The sequence below is a fragment of the Spermophilus citellus genome (genome assembly GCF_964194105.1).
Source record: "Spermophilus citellus genome assembly, chromosome: 19".
Classification (NCBI taxonomy): domain Eukaryota; kingdom Metazoa; phylum Chordata; class Mammalia; order Rodentia; family Sciuridae; genus Spermophilus; species Spermophilus citellus.
This window is the reverse complement of record NC_138201.1, coordinates 18,827,064-18,840,011: the sequence shown is the minus strand read 5'-3', so window position 1 is coordinate 18,840,011 and position 12,948 is coordinate 18,827,064. Positions and strand designations below refer to the sequence as shown.

At 46.5% G+C, this 12,948-nt stretch overlaps 1 long non-coding RNA gene across 1 annotated transcript in view; it reads right to left on the bottom strand.

Moving 5' to 3' along the window:
• Positions 1 to 4,919, bottom strand: part of LOC308638627 — a 47,281-nt gene extending 42,362 nt beyond the window's left edge. The window contains exon 1 of the long non-coding RNA XR_014019891.1: positions 4,827 to 4,919. This is a non-coding gene — a long non-coding RNA (uncharacterized lncRNA). The remainder of the gene's footprint in view (positions 1 to 4,826) is intronic.
• Between the last annotated feature and the right edge of the window lie 8,029 nt (positions 4,920 to 12,948).

The window sequence follows — 12,948 nt, the reverse complement described above, 5'->3', positions numbered from 1 at the left end:
GAAAGAGAAATTGTGAGACAGGATGCGTGTGGTGCTACACACCTGACATACCCAGTGGTCTGGAGGCTGAGGCAGGGGGACCACAATTGTTAAGCTGACCCCAGCAACGGGGTGAAACCTGCCTAAATTAAAAAAAAAAAATTAGGTAGCAGTAATTTTAAAAAAATCAAGACAAAATTTAAAAATTCAAATCTTTTAAATAAAAATTTTAAAAGGGCTGAGGGTATCGTGCAGTAATAGGACACCCTGGTTCCAATCCCCTGTTTCACAAAAGCAAAACAAGAAGAGAAAAATAGTCATTTTTTCCCCCAAAATTACAGGGGAAAAATAGTTTTGAATTTATAAATTGTATTGAAAACAAAGATTCTATTCGTCAAATGACTCCATTAAAGAGAACAAGGAGAAGTGACAGATGAAAGAAGACAATTGCCTCACCTTGAACCCAACTCAGAAGACAGTAGAACAGAGACTGCAAGAGAAACGCAGGCAAGAGCCGTGAACAGCCCCTTCAAACAGCAGGTATCTAAACGTCCCTTCATCACAAAGCAATCAACGTCCTTAGAAAGGAGGGACTGTACCATAAAGTCACATTGTACACAAATTGAGACAGTGCTGAAGAACATGTGGGGTTATCATGAAGGCCCCCAGAAACAGGTGTGGACCCTACAGCACCTGTTCATATGGGGACACAGCACGCTCCTCCAGAGCCGAGACCCAGGGCCTGGTGACAGAGGATGTCCATTTTGGGAATAGATAAATAAGAATATGGAAAATAACCATTTCTGACAATCAGCCACATTTTCTTTGCCATATTACATACAGTTTGACAAATACTATGAAACACTGTCAGTTTTATATCGATGTCATATAAATGTCACATTTCACATATAAGCACACTTAAATAGTACATCTGCAGAATTTGAAGAAATGCAGATACAGATCAGCACACAAGAGACTGAAAGATAAAATTCCTCCTTATAAAGACGGCTGCGTCCCTCAGGTTCATCTAGGATAACACCCCATCAAAATGTCACCATGATTTCCTTTTCAGTGAAGAAGGGACCAATGCAAACAGTTTGAAAATTCTCCTGGAAGGTTGAATCGATATGAAATTATCCAGGAATTCTGAACTCTAAGAGCAAAAGCAGGAGCTATCATTACCAGGCACTAATGCATGTTATAAAATTATCATATTGCAGTAAATTGAGGACCAAGAAAATCACAATGCAGAAATTTCATAGATGACTCCGCATGTATGTAAATGTCATTATTATTATGAAGTGCAATGAAAAGGCCTAGATAAATGCAGCCATCTCCAGCAGAGGATTTGATGTGGATGAACAAGACAACCCAACGTGAAGGGAGGTGTGGGAACTGGAGGCGCAGAGCACTGGTAGGGCTTGGGGGCAGGACGTGCGTGGTACTGGATTATACTCCAGCACCCTGAAGAAGCAAATAGAGGAGGATGATGTTTCAAAACTACACCAGAATAGGAGGCTCCTGGATTCTCTCCACACATGGATACACCCAATAAGCACCTACTTCTGTTTTAATAAAGTTATAATGGACTGAGAGACCTATGCATTGGACCACTGAGAAAATCTCTACTGTCCGAAGGACAGGCAAAGTTGGGGGACACTTGGGCATTAGTCCTGCCTTGAGCGATGTGCTACATAATTGGGACAGAATACCCCCATCCAGTGTCACCCAGAGTAGAGGAAGACTGATTGGGGCCACAAATGAAGCACATGGGACACTAAATGACTTGTCGCTGGAAACGCAATTTGTGTTCTGCTCATTGAAGAGTGAGCTGGATAAACACAAGTATCAGGACAAGAGAAAAGGGGTGGTTTTCTATGGCTGTGGAGGGCCATGAGCTTTATCCATGGGACCAGGGCAGAAGGGGAGTGAGATCAAGGGTCCCAGTTCATCCCTAGAAGGGATTTGCAGCATGATCTGCAAACTGTGGTTGCCAACAGTCGAGCTCCTCTCTAGCCAGTCCCTGAGGGTAGACAGGACAAATGCAGTCCACGCAGCAGCCCTGCCTGAGCCCTCTCCCCCCTACCTCAGTAATAACTCCAGGCCTGACCAGTTCTTTCTGGAAGGAGCATGTCCAGGCACTCAGAGTCCCAACATTTTTCCCATCTCATGGACTCCATCCTAACCCACCAAGCTCTGGGAGCAACGGCAACTGTGCATGTGCAAATCCCCCTGGATCAGCAAGGAGGGGCTTCACATTGCTGTGTGAGTACTTCCCTGGAACTACAATCCCCCCCCAGGAGTGAAGCAAAAGGGGTCAAAACCCCTGCTCCCTGTTTCTTTCTAGAATAGGCTCACACCACCTTCCTGCAGTGAGCACAGGCAGCCTGGGTCCTAACCAATTGCATCAGGAATTCAGTCCCCAGCCAAGTAGGAGAGCTACAGCAGCCTGGGTCCAGCTGTGGGGAGGGCTCCTATCAAACAGGTGAAGGAACCAGTCCTCCAATGACATGGACATGGAGAAAGACCCGCTCACACGGGGCTAGAATATAAGCTTAGTTCAGACACTTTTAAACATAGCATGGAGTTCTTTAAAAGCTAACAGAGTAACAACCACTCTGGACGCATTTCCAAAGGAACTTGAACCAGTGTGTTCATAAATGGCTGCACGCCCATCGCTGTTCCAGGATCCACAGGAGCCAGGACGAGGGAACATCTGAAGTGGCTTCTGGATAAGGAGACTCCTCCCAGCCACAGGGCCATCACCTACTCCCCTGAGAAACTACTTCCCCTAAATGCACCTGCTCATAGGTCAACAGGTGGCTGAGATTTACCAGATGCTCAAGAGACCTCAGATGAGCCAGGTGTGGGATCCTCGTGTCAGGCAGAACCAAACCAGGACCAGGAAAATATCACAGAGGGCATGAGACCCCTGGGACATGCAGTCCAGAGGGGGGACACTCAGCCCAAAGACATTCTGACAAGGTGTCTGGCCTGGGAGAGAAAGGGAGAGTACACACACACAAACACACACACAAACTCACACAAATATATTTCCTGGAAATGGGGACAGGGGACTTGAATTTGAGGAATTCATGGATACAGGTGTACAGCTTTCGTCTGGGAGACGGGGTTCTGGATCTGACACTTTGCTTCCCTGACATTTAGAACATTCAGGGGGACCCAGGCAGGAGGGCCTCATCTGTAATCCCAGCCACTCGGGAGGCTGGGGCCCAAGTTCAAGGCCAGACTCAGTCTCTCAGCTCTGTCTCCAGATAAATGATAAAAAGTACAAAGGATGTAGCTCAGTGGGAAAGGACCTCTGCATTCAATCCACTATGTCCCCCATGCGCCCCCCCAAAATAAAGTAAAGCTCAGGGGGAAGACAAACCTGAGACCCCTGCAGATCCCAGCCCCCTCGGGTTGGAAAAGGGCCCACGGACTGGTGATACTCACGGTCATGACACTCTGAAATCCACCACAGAAGAAATTCAGGGAGGAGACTTGAGCTGCCAATTTGCACAGGAGATACCCGTGTGTTCAATAATAAGAAGAATAAAAAGAATCCAACAACTTTAGAAACCTGAGAAATGTAAACTAAAACCCTATCAGAGAGAAAATGAAATACATCAATGAAGATAGGAAACAAAAGAATTCTAATAAACTCAAGGAGTTTAACTGCTTCTTAACTATTTGTGGGAACTGTTTTGCTATTAAAGACACACGAGAGTCCCCCACCGCAGGGACTTGCTGCAAACAGTTCATAGGACCAGGATGATACATTACTAGTCATGGTACAACAGCTTAAAAATAGTATGAAATACCATGGGTCAGTTTTACAGGGTGCCATATGCAGGTGGTATTATGTGTAACTCTGATGCACTAATAAACAATCCAGCATGCTTTACTCTTAATGGAAGCACCCAGTCCTAAAATTCATCCACAAAGTTAAATATATGTAAACTTAACCAAGAAACTTTTGAATTATAAGAGAAAAAAAAAGAAGTTATTATGTAATATGTGGATTGGGAAGCTGTACTGTTACAATTGTCATCAAGGAATCAAGTCGTGCGTGAACAGAGTCCACCCACGAGCCCACGTGGATGTAAAAATCACACACTTAATTGCAACGGAAAAGTCATTATCAATCCAAACCTAACCAGGCCACCCTCAGCAACTTGGCTAGACCCGCGCTCAGAAATAAAAACTAAAAACTACCAGGGACATGGCCGAGTGGTAAAGCACCTTCTGTCAACTACAAAACAAAACACAAAACAATAAATTCCAAAACTAGCTCAGGAATCAGCGAGGTCCCTGTTCTCCTCTCCTGCAGGAAAACGGGGTTTGGAGATTGGATTTTTTTTGGGGGGGGGGGGGTACCTGGCATTGAACTCGGGGGCCCTGGACCCCTGAGCCCCACCCCCAGCCCTATTTTGCATTTCATTTCCAGGCAGGGTCTCCCTGAGTCTCCAAGTGGCTCGCCAACTTGCTGAGGCCGCCAGCGCCCCCGCCCCAGCCTGGGGGACGCCAGCTGAGCGCCACCGCGCGGCTGGGAGACTGGATCTTTCCAGCGCTGCCACCTGTCAATCACCACAGCCCGGAAGACGCCGGGCACCGCGCTGCCGGCCGCGGAAAACCCGAGCCGGGGCTGAGGCTGCGCCCGGGGAAGGGGAGGCCGAGGGTCTCGGCCACTGTCACGCTCCCCGCCCGGCTGGCCAGGGGGACTGCGGGGCGCTGTGCCCGAGGGGCGCAGGCCTGGGCCGCAGAGAGCGCCGGACAGTCCCGCCAGACGCGGCCCCTCCCTCCGAGCCTCCCGGTCCAGGCGCCAGGGGCCACCGCACACTCACCGTCTCCTGGTGCCCGGCGGCCAAGCCTGCCCTGGGGAGCTTCGGCCCCTGCATGGCGGGGCCACCCGGGGTCCGGGCAGGAGCGAAGCCTGGAGTCCAGCTGCAGAAAGCTGAGTGGAACCGGGGAGCCGAGAAATAAATCCCCACTTCCGCGCGGAAGCCCGCCCCCTGCTCGCTGGCTGCTCTCAGGATTGGTCAGCGCTCAGCACAGGGGCTTCTGATTGGACAGGGCGTCCGTCAGTCTCGCTCTCCCCAGCCTGAGCCCAGAGAGCCTTCTTTCTAAGTGACAGGGGTGATATCCGCTCCAGGCAAGAAGGAGGCCAGAATGGCAGGGTTGGGCTGCAGGTTTCTTCTTTTCCTTTTGTCCGGCGAAACGTCGGAGAAAGAGACCACGAGACTAGCTTCATGCAATGGCAAGGGGGATTTATTGGATCCGGTCCAGCGCGCTGGGACTCTGTGCTCACTCAAGAAGGGAGAGCAGCCCAGAGCCCAGAGCCCAGAGCCCAGAGCAGAGGTCAAGCAGAGCTTAAGTACACTTTTTGGAGAGGGGGGGGGGCTTTGCATACATCAGAACAAATCATCATGAGGCGCGGGAAAATTGAACACAACTCTGAGACATGATTAGTCCATTTATTGGCGGGAACAGGCTGGGCAGGGGTGATTGGTCACTTCTAAACTGGGTACACATTCAAACCGATTGGTTCGGGCCCTGTGACAAACTGCACAGGGCCCTAGGCTGAATGGCCAGTAGGGCGTTGTCTTAACTATCTCAGGAATCTGGGTGTAACAGAGGAACTTAATAGTATCTAATCTTTTACATTTCAATTCAAGGTTTCCAGCTTAGAAACTTTACCCTTTCACTTTTGAGGTCTGGGCATTGGGTCAGGGTTGGGGTTTGAGTCTGCAGAGTTTAGCTCCCTCAGGCCTGACTTTTTGCAAGAACTGTGGCTGTGATTTAGGTCAGCTGAGGCAGACCTCAGTTAGGAGGAGGAAAAGTTCTCTTCCCCTTATCGCGAGTCACAGTTCTGCAAGGTTTGGCCAAGAGGAAGAAGCTTCCTGCATACTGGACCTGGGAACAGTACATCCGGGGATTAGATAATGTCTACAAAGAACTTTGGGAGGGTACTTATCAAATGAACAGGAACAATCTGAATTTAGCTCTGTGTACCCGCTGAGGCATGACTTTTGGGCAATGCGGGTAAAGTGTTACTGAAGAATTGCTTGCTTTGTTAGAAGAAGAATATAAAAGGAACTTGCAAATAAACCTCAGCATGCAGTTGCAATTGCTGCCTTGGCTCTGCATCCCCTGTGTCCCGGTTATTTCGCGACCCTTACCCAGGGACCCGAACGCTCTAGACGTTCACATGTCAGGGTGAGGGTGACCAGAATTCTGAATTCTGTTGGGTTTTGATGTTAGGAAATGGAAGTCATTTCTTGACAGTTTCACCACCTGGGCCTCCTCCTATAATAAGACCACCCAGAGCGTGGTAGGGAGGCTGACTTGTCCTCCGTTCATCTGTGCAAAATTCTCCAAGCAGAACTGGCCTTTCCCCCTTGGGAACTGCCCAGTGCATCAAGGCCAGCGCTGGGGGAGGCTCACGGGGGCCTGGCAGGCGCCTTGGAGGAGGCTCCCATCCGGTTGGCAGCCTGAGAGTTGATGTTCCTCCAGCTGAGTTGAATCTGTGTCTGGAGCCCTAGTTGAGGCTGGAGGCAGAATAAGGAGATCAGCACAGAAGAGACGCAAGACAGCACAGACCTGGGTAAACTCCAGCTGCACCCAGGTCCCTCACTCTCTGGCCACTGGGAGTTGAATTCAGAAGACCTCTGAGCCCCTTCCCCAGCCCTAGTGTGAATATTGTTTAGAGACAGGGTCTCACTGAGTTGCTTAGCACCTTGATTTTGCTAAAGCTGCCTTTGAATTCGCCATCCTCCTGCCTCAGCCTCCCCAGCCACTGGAATGACAGGCATGTGCCCCTCCCTCCCTTCCTTCCTTCCTTCCGAAATACCTGCGGTGGCCACAGGATGACAGCCTTGCACAGATCAAGGCCACCCTGGGTGCTCTCCCTGGTTCCCGCCAGTCCCCCTGGATCCCAGGCAATGGGATCCTGCCTCCTCCTAAAACCAGAGACCCCCTGCCCAGGTGTGCATCCTTAGTATCAGCTGAATACTCTGCACTTGACAAGAAAAAAGAAAAAGAAAAAAGACAGACCCTACCTGCTTGTCTTGATGCAAACAAAGCCCATGTGTCTCCAAAGAGAGCTCTGGTCTTGTCCCCCCAATTCAGTGGTGCAAAAAGGCACATAATATAGAGAAGACTTCTCCTTAAGAGGGGCTCAAGGGTCTCTCTCTTTAAGGAAAAACAATTTGGGTTTGATTGGGAATCCAGGAAAGCCAATTCCAGGTTTTCCTAATTTGGTAAATAACTCCATAGACTCAATGCACCCTGCTCCTCTCTGCCTTAGTTAACCACGAGGCCTCGAGATTACCTGCCCCCTGGGAGCCCTGCACCTGCAGATGAATGCGGGGGGGGGGGCGGGGGGGAGTCCTTTCTTCTCCATGCAGCGCCCAGAACCTCCACCATCCCACAGGCTCCAACACATTTGACAGCATCCAATGGAGGAGCGGTTTAGAAAATTCTGGAATGTACCTAAAGACATTTCCTCCTCCGGCTAGGATGCTATCAATTTGGTCCCATGGTCATTTTCAGTACTTTTTTTTTTCTGTTTTATTTCCCTAATTGCTAGATACATTGCCTTTTCGTATTTATTTTTTAAAATATTTTTTCTATTGGAGTCGGACCCAATACCTTTATTCTATCCATTGATTTTTCTGTGGTGCTGAGGATGGAACCCAGGGCCTCGCACGTGCTAGGCGAGTGCTCTACGGCTGAGCCCCAGCCCCAGTCCCCATCTTCAGTATTTTTTTACTTTTGCTTCTCAGTAACAGCAGCCCAGGTATTTGGGGGACCAGTTTTGCTGCATTTGTGAAATGGGAACATTTCTCTTGAAGGAAGACTGAGAAGGTCAGGCACATGCCCAGGTTTCCAGGGATGAGCAGTACACAGTTGTCTTGCCCAGGATGAGGAGATTATGTGGCTGAGAAGAGGGAAAGAGCCAGGGACCCCCTGGGGCCAAAATCCCCATCCCCCATGAGGGAAATGAACGTGAGCACACATATTCTTACATATTTGATGGTTAGGTGCAATCATCCTATCTCCTTGAATTCTGGAATCCAGTCTGTGAAAGTGTCCCAGAACTTGTCCCTTCCAGGTTAACTTGTGTGCTCACTGGCAGAGAAGACCCATATTGCTCAAAGAAACCACAGGTTGTTGGCTGAGGGATGGAATTTAGCCCATTGATGTGGCCCAGGCAGGGCTCTAGGTAAATTCCTTTTCTAAGAAAACACATGTGGATGTCTCTGCACAGTGGGCCAGGTTCATGGAATGACTCCCTGACCTGCATGATCCCATCATCCACGTCTGCATGCTACCCATCACTATCAATATATAGTGATGGATCCACCACGAGCACTGAAGATAGACAGACAGACAGACAGACTAAGGCAGGGAGGAGCTGCATCTTTGAGAACCGATTATGTACCACCCCATAGAGTTCCCTTATAATTTTGCACTTTAAAAATACAATCATTAGCTTATAAAGGTTAGTATCCACTGTTAGGCCAGGTGTTAGATACTCATGGGAAATGGAAAAGAGTAGAGACCAATACTGTGTGACCAGAGGCTCTAGAAAACCTTATTCATGGGCCATAAATCATCTTTCAAAACTAGTGAACACTTTTACCAGTTTTCTAAAACAAACCACAAACACAAAAACAAACAAACAAAAACCCCACTGTGTGTTCTGCTCATAAAGGGGAATGGAATCTTCTGGCATGGAGGAGGAGTTTGAAGGTCAGACTTCCTGAGCTTCTAAATCTATTCTGTCCCCATTTTTTATTTTATTAACGGTGATGTCTTTTTTCTCCATCTGCCTCCCCAAGCATTCAGTGTTTCCCCATCTCAACATCTGTCCATGCCCCTGTGTCCCCAGAGGTTCTGCCTCTCCTCTTTGCCACCCACCACTCACGGCTCTGCCTGTCACCCCCTGCTTTCCCAGGTGTCATCTCTGACCCTCTACTTGCCTCTCTCTCTGGTCCAGATGTTACTGGAATTCCTACAACATATTTCTAAGCCTTTTCCAGACAACCTGCCCTGGGTGTTCTCCAGGGATTGGAAATACCTGTGGCCACATGCCTGGATTCTGCACCCAAGGTCTCAAACCCTGGTGGATGGGAAGGATCTGAACATGATTTGCTCGTGTACCAAGTAAATGCACAGCCTTTCTCCCAAGTAACGACAATGGCATAATGGCTACTTACATAGCGGTTACTTTGTACCAGTTTTTTTAAAAAATATTTTTAGTTGTAGATGGATAGAATAACTTTTTTCTATTTATTTATTTCCAGATGCTGCTGAGGATCAAACATAGTGCCTCACAAGTGGTAGGTGAGTGCTCTGCCACTGAGCCCCAGCCCCAGCCCTGTAGCAAATTGTACTAGTAACCCAGAGATCATTTAAATTATAGGAGGAGGTGAGCAGGCTGTCTGCAAACTGTATACATAAATTGATGCACTTGGCAATGCTTTGGGGATTGCTGGCCTGGAACCAGCCACCCACCTATGATTAATGAAAACTGCAAAACATCTCCACTGCTGAAATCAGTCTTCACTTTTCTCCTCCCATAAACTTTTTTTTTAAATCTGGGTTCTCACATTTTGTCACCAAGAACTTTGAAGTGGCCTTTGACTCCTTGTCCTTGGTCAGCTATCTATTCTATTACTTGCAATCATTCACATGGAAGTTTTTCTCCAAGTCTCTCTCATCCAGCACTGGCACGGACCCTTACTGGCTCTGGCTTAAACTGGTGGGGACCAAAAAACAAATCAAAAACAACTTCTCTCTGACTTCTTGACATCAACCATTATCATCGAAACAATCATTATTTTTATCATTAAGGAAAATTAACTGAGCCAGGCAGAACATTGCATGCCCATGATCCCAGCAACTTGGGAGGCGGAGGCAGGAGGATTATGAGTTCAAAGTCAGCCTCAGAACTTAATCAGGACTAAGCAACCCAGTGAGACCCTGTCTCTAAATAAAGTATATATTTTTTAAAAAGGGGGGGAGGCTGGGGATGGGGCTCAGTGGTTAAGCAGCCCTGGGTTCAATCCCTGGTGCCAAAAACAAATAAATAAATAATGAGCAGAATTGACCACTGAAATTCCTTCTAAGAAGCTTTCAAACTCTCACAGCCTGGTATTCAGTAGAGGTTGCGAAATGTTAGCCCAGGATCACGAAAAATATGTGCTTCTGCATACATTACATTGTATGAGGATGAGGCTTAAATTCTTCCATGGATGACAACTATAGCATTTTTTTAAGAGATCAAGGGCCTCCACTGGCTCCTCATTGTGCCCAGGGACTGATACCTCATCTCTCAGATCATGGCAGCATTGTGGGGGGTGGGGGTGGAGGGTTGCCTTGCGTTGTCAGATGAAATCAGGTTCAACCCTGGGAGTTAGGCATGCACCAGACTGCCTTGGTTACACATGAGCCATTGTTAAAGGACACTTTGGCATACAACCATATACTATGGAAACAAGGTTCAACTTCCTTCCTGGTGGACATTTTAGCATTACAACAAAGTAGAACTGACTTCCTAGTCACTGGCACTTTCTCTTGAGGTTATTTGTGAAAGAGGTTCGTCCTAAACTTATTAAACACATCTCAACTTCTTGGGTCAGAGTCTCATGGGAAATCATGTTTTCCATTAGGAGAGGGTCAAGGTGTGTCTTCTATTCTTAGGCTCCAAGTGCTAACATACAACATGGGCACAAACAGAATGTGGTGCTTGAGTAATTGGAGAGATGTTCTCTTCTACACACGTGGAGCACTATCATGACAGTCAGTCTCTCAACAAAGATGGCAACTGGACACTACAGGAGGTATTCCAAAAACAGTATATCAACTGGGAAACTGCTGGAGAACGCAGAGGCCCATGCCCTTGGAGGGTCGGGGTGGGTGGGGTGAGATTGCATCATGCTCCTCAGAACACTTTGCAATTTAAAACTCATGAGTTGCTCATTCTGGAATTGTCTATAGCTTACAGAAAGGAAACCATGGGTAAGAGGAGCTATGAGAGTCAAATTGCTGTAAAACAAATACCAAGAGGCAATCTCGTGAGTGGTCAGAGAGAAACAGTTGTTCAGGTACAAGACAGTATTAGTGGGTTTCCCTAGAGAATCCAAGAAGCTGGAAGGCAGTGGGAGGACATGATGGAACTTGTTTTATAACCATCAATAATTTTATACGTTGCTAAACTGTTCTTCAAAACATAAACGGAGGTTTGTGCAATTAAATGTTTGGGGTGAGTAAACAACTCTTCCAGAAATGCCAATAGAGCCATCAAGGTTAAAGGAAATGATAAAAGACAGAAACTTGAGTCCACATAAAATAATGAGAAATAATGGTAGATGTAGCTCAGTAGCTCAGTATGATAGCTAAGTACAGCCAGTGCCATGGAGTATTCAGTTTCTAACTCTTTTCTATTGGTTTTAAATATATAAGTGTAAAAAAAATGTACTCTATATGTGTAATAAGAATTGCAATGCATTCCGCTGTTGTGTATTTAAAAAAATAAAATTTAAAAAAAAATTAAAAAAAATAAATGAGTGTTAACACTTAGAACACAAAAATAACACTTAGAACCAAACAAACATTGATATTGAATGACTACAAGACTCCATTCTTTTATTGCTATCAGGAAATACCTAAGGCAGAGTAGTTTGTGATTAAAAAGTCATTTAGGTCAGAATTTTAGGGTCTGAGAGTCCAAGATAAAGGCATCCCATCCCCTTGGCTTCTGGGGAGTACCCACTTTGCTCTATTCCAGCATGGTGGCTGTCATCAGAGTGGGGACAAGTGGAAGAGGGAAAATCATATGGACCAACACAAGCCACAGAGCAGAGAGGGTCAGTCTTGAGTTTTCATAACAACTCATTTTCTCAAAAACTCATTCCAAGAGACTAGCGTCCATTCTTCCTGAGGGTGGTGTCCCCAGTGACTGAATTAACACCCAGTAGACAGCACATTTGTAAGGTTCCCCTGCCTCAGTGCTACCATAATGAGGACCAAGTGTCCAAAACCTACGCTTGTTTGGGGACAAATGATATCCAAGCCACAGAAGACACATGATGCATGAAGTTATAGTCCATGACAAAGATAAAAACCAGGACTGAGGGACAAATCTGTAAGATCAGCAAAAATTTTCTATATTGAAATTAATTTGGCATGAATAAAAACTGATTGCCATCAATTTAAGATGTTAGAGCTCCCAAAACAATCACTAAGGAAAAACTAAAACATGTGCCAAAAGAAGAAAATAAAATAAAAATGGTCCACAAGAAAAATGAATCATTAATAGGCAATAATGGAAAAATTGATGAACCAAAAACATATAGGAAGAAAACAAGTAGCAACAGAGAAGAAACATTTTGTTCATTAATATTACTTTTTCATGACTATTGCTGCATATAGATCCAATTTGTTCCAACTTTGGAAAACATATTGATCAAGTTGGGCATGCGGCATACATCTGTGACTCTAGAAACTCAGGAGGCTGAAGTAAGAGGACTCCAAGTTTAAGTCCAAACTCGGTGCCTTATGGAGAGCCAAAGTCATCATCTGGGCACAGTGGCGAAATGCTGTCACTAAGCTCCTTGTGAGACTGAGGCTAGGGGATCACAAGTTTGATGCTGGCATCAGCAACTCAGTGTAACAGTGTCTGAAAATAAAATATAATAATATTGAAAAGTGGCTGAGGATGTAGCCCAGTGTTAAGGCACCCTTGGGTAAAAGACCTAGAATCCAACAAAATTATTCTGCTGTCTACATCAGATTCACTTTAGATTCCAAAACAAAGATGGGATGAGAATAAAAGTGAATATAAAAAATATAAAAATAGCAATCACGAGCCCACCACAGCGGTTCAGTGACTCGGGAGGCTGAGGCAAGAGGATCATGAGTTCAAAACTGCAGGTTCCTCTTGGTGGAATGGTCTGGCTG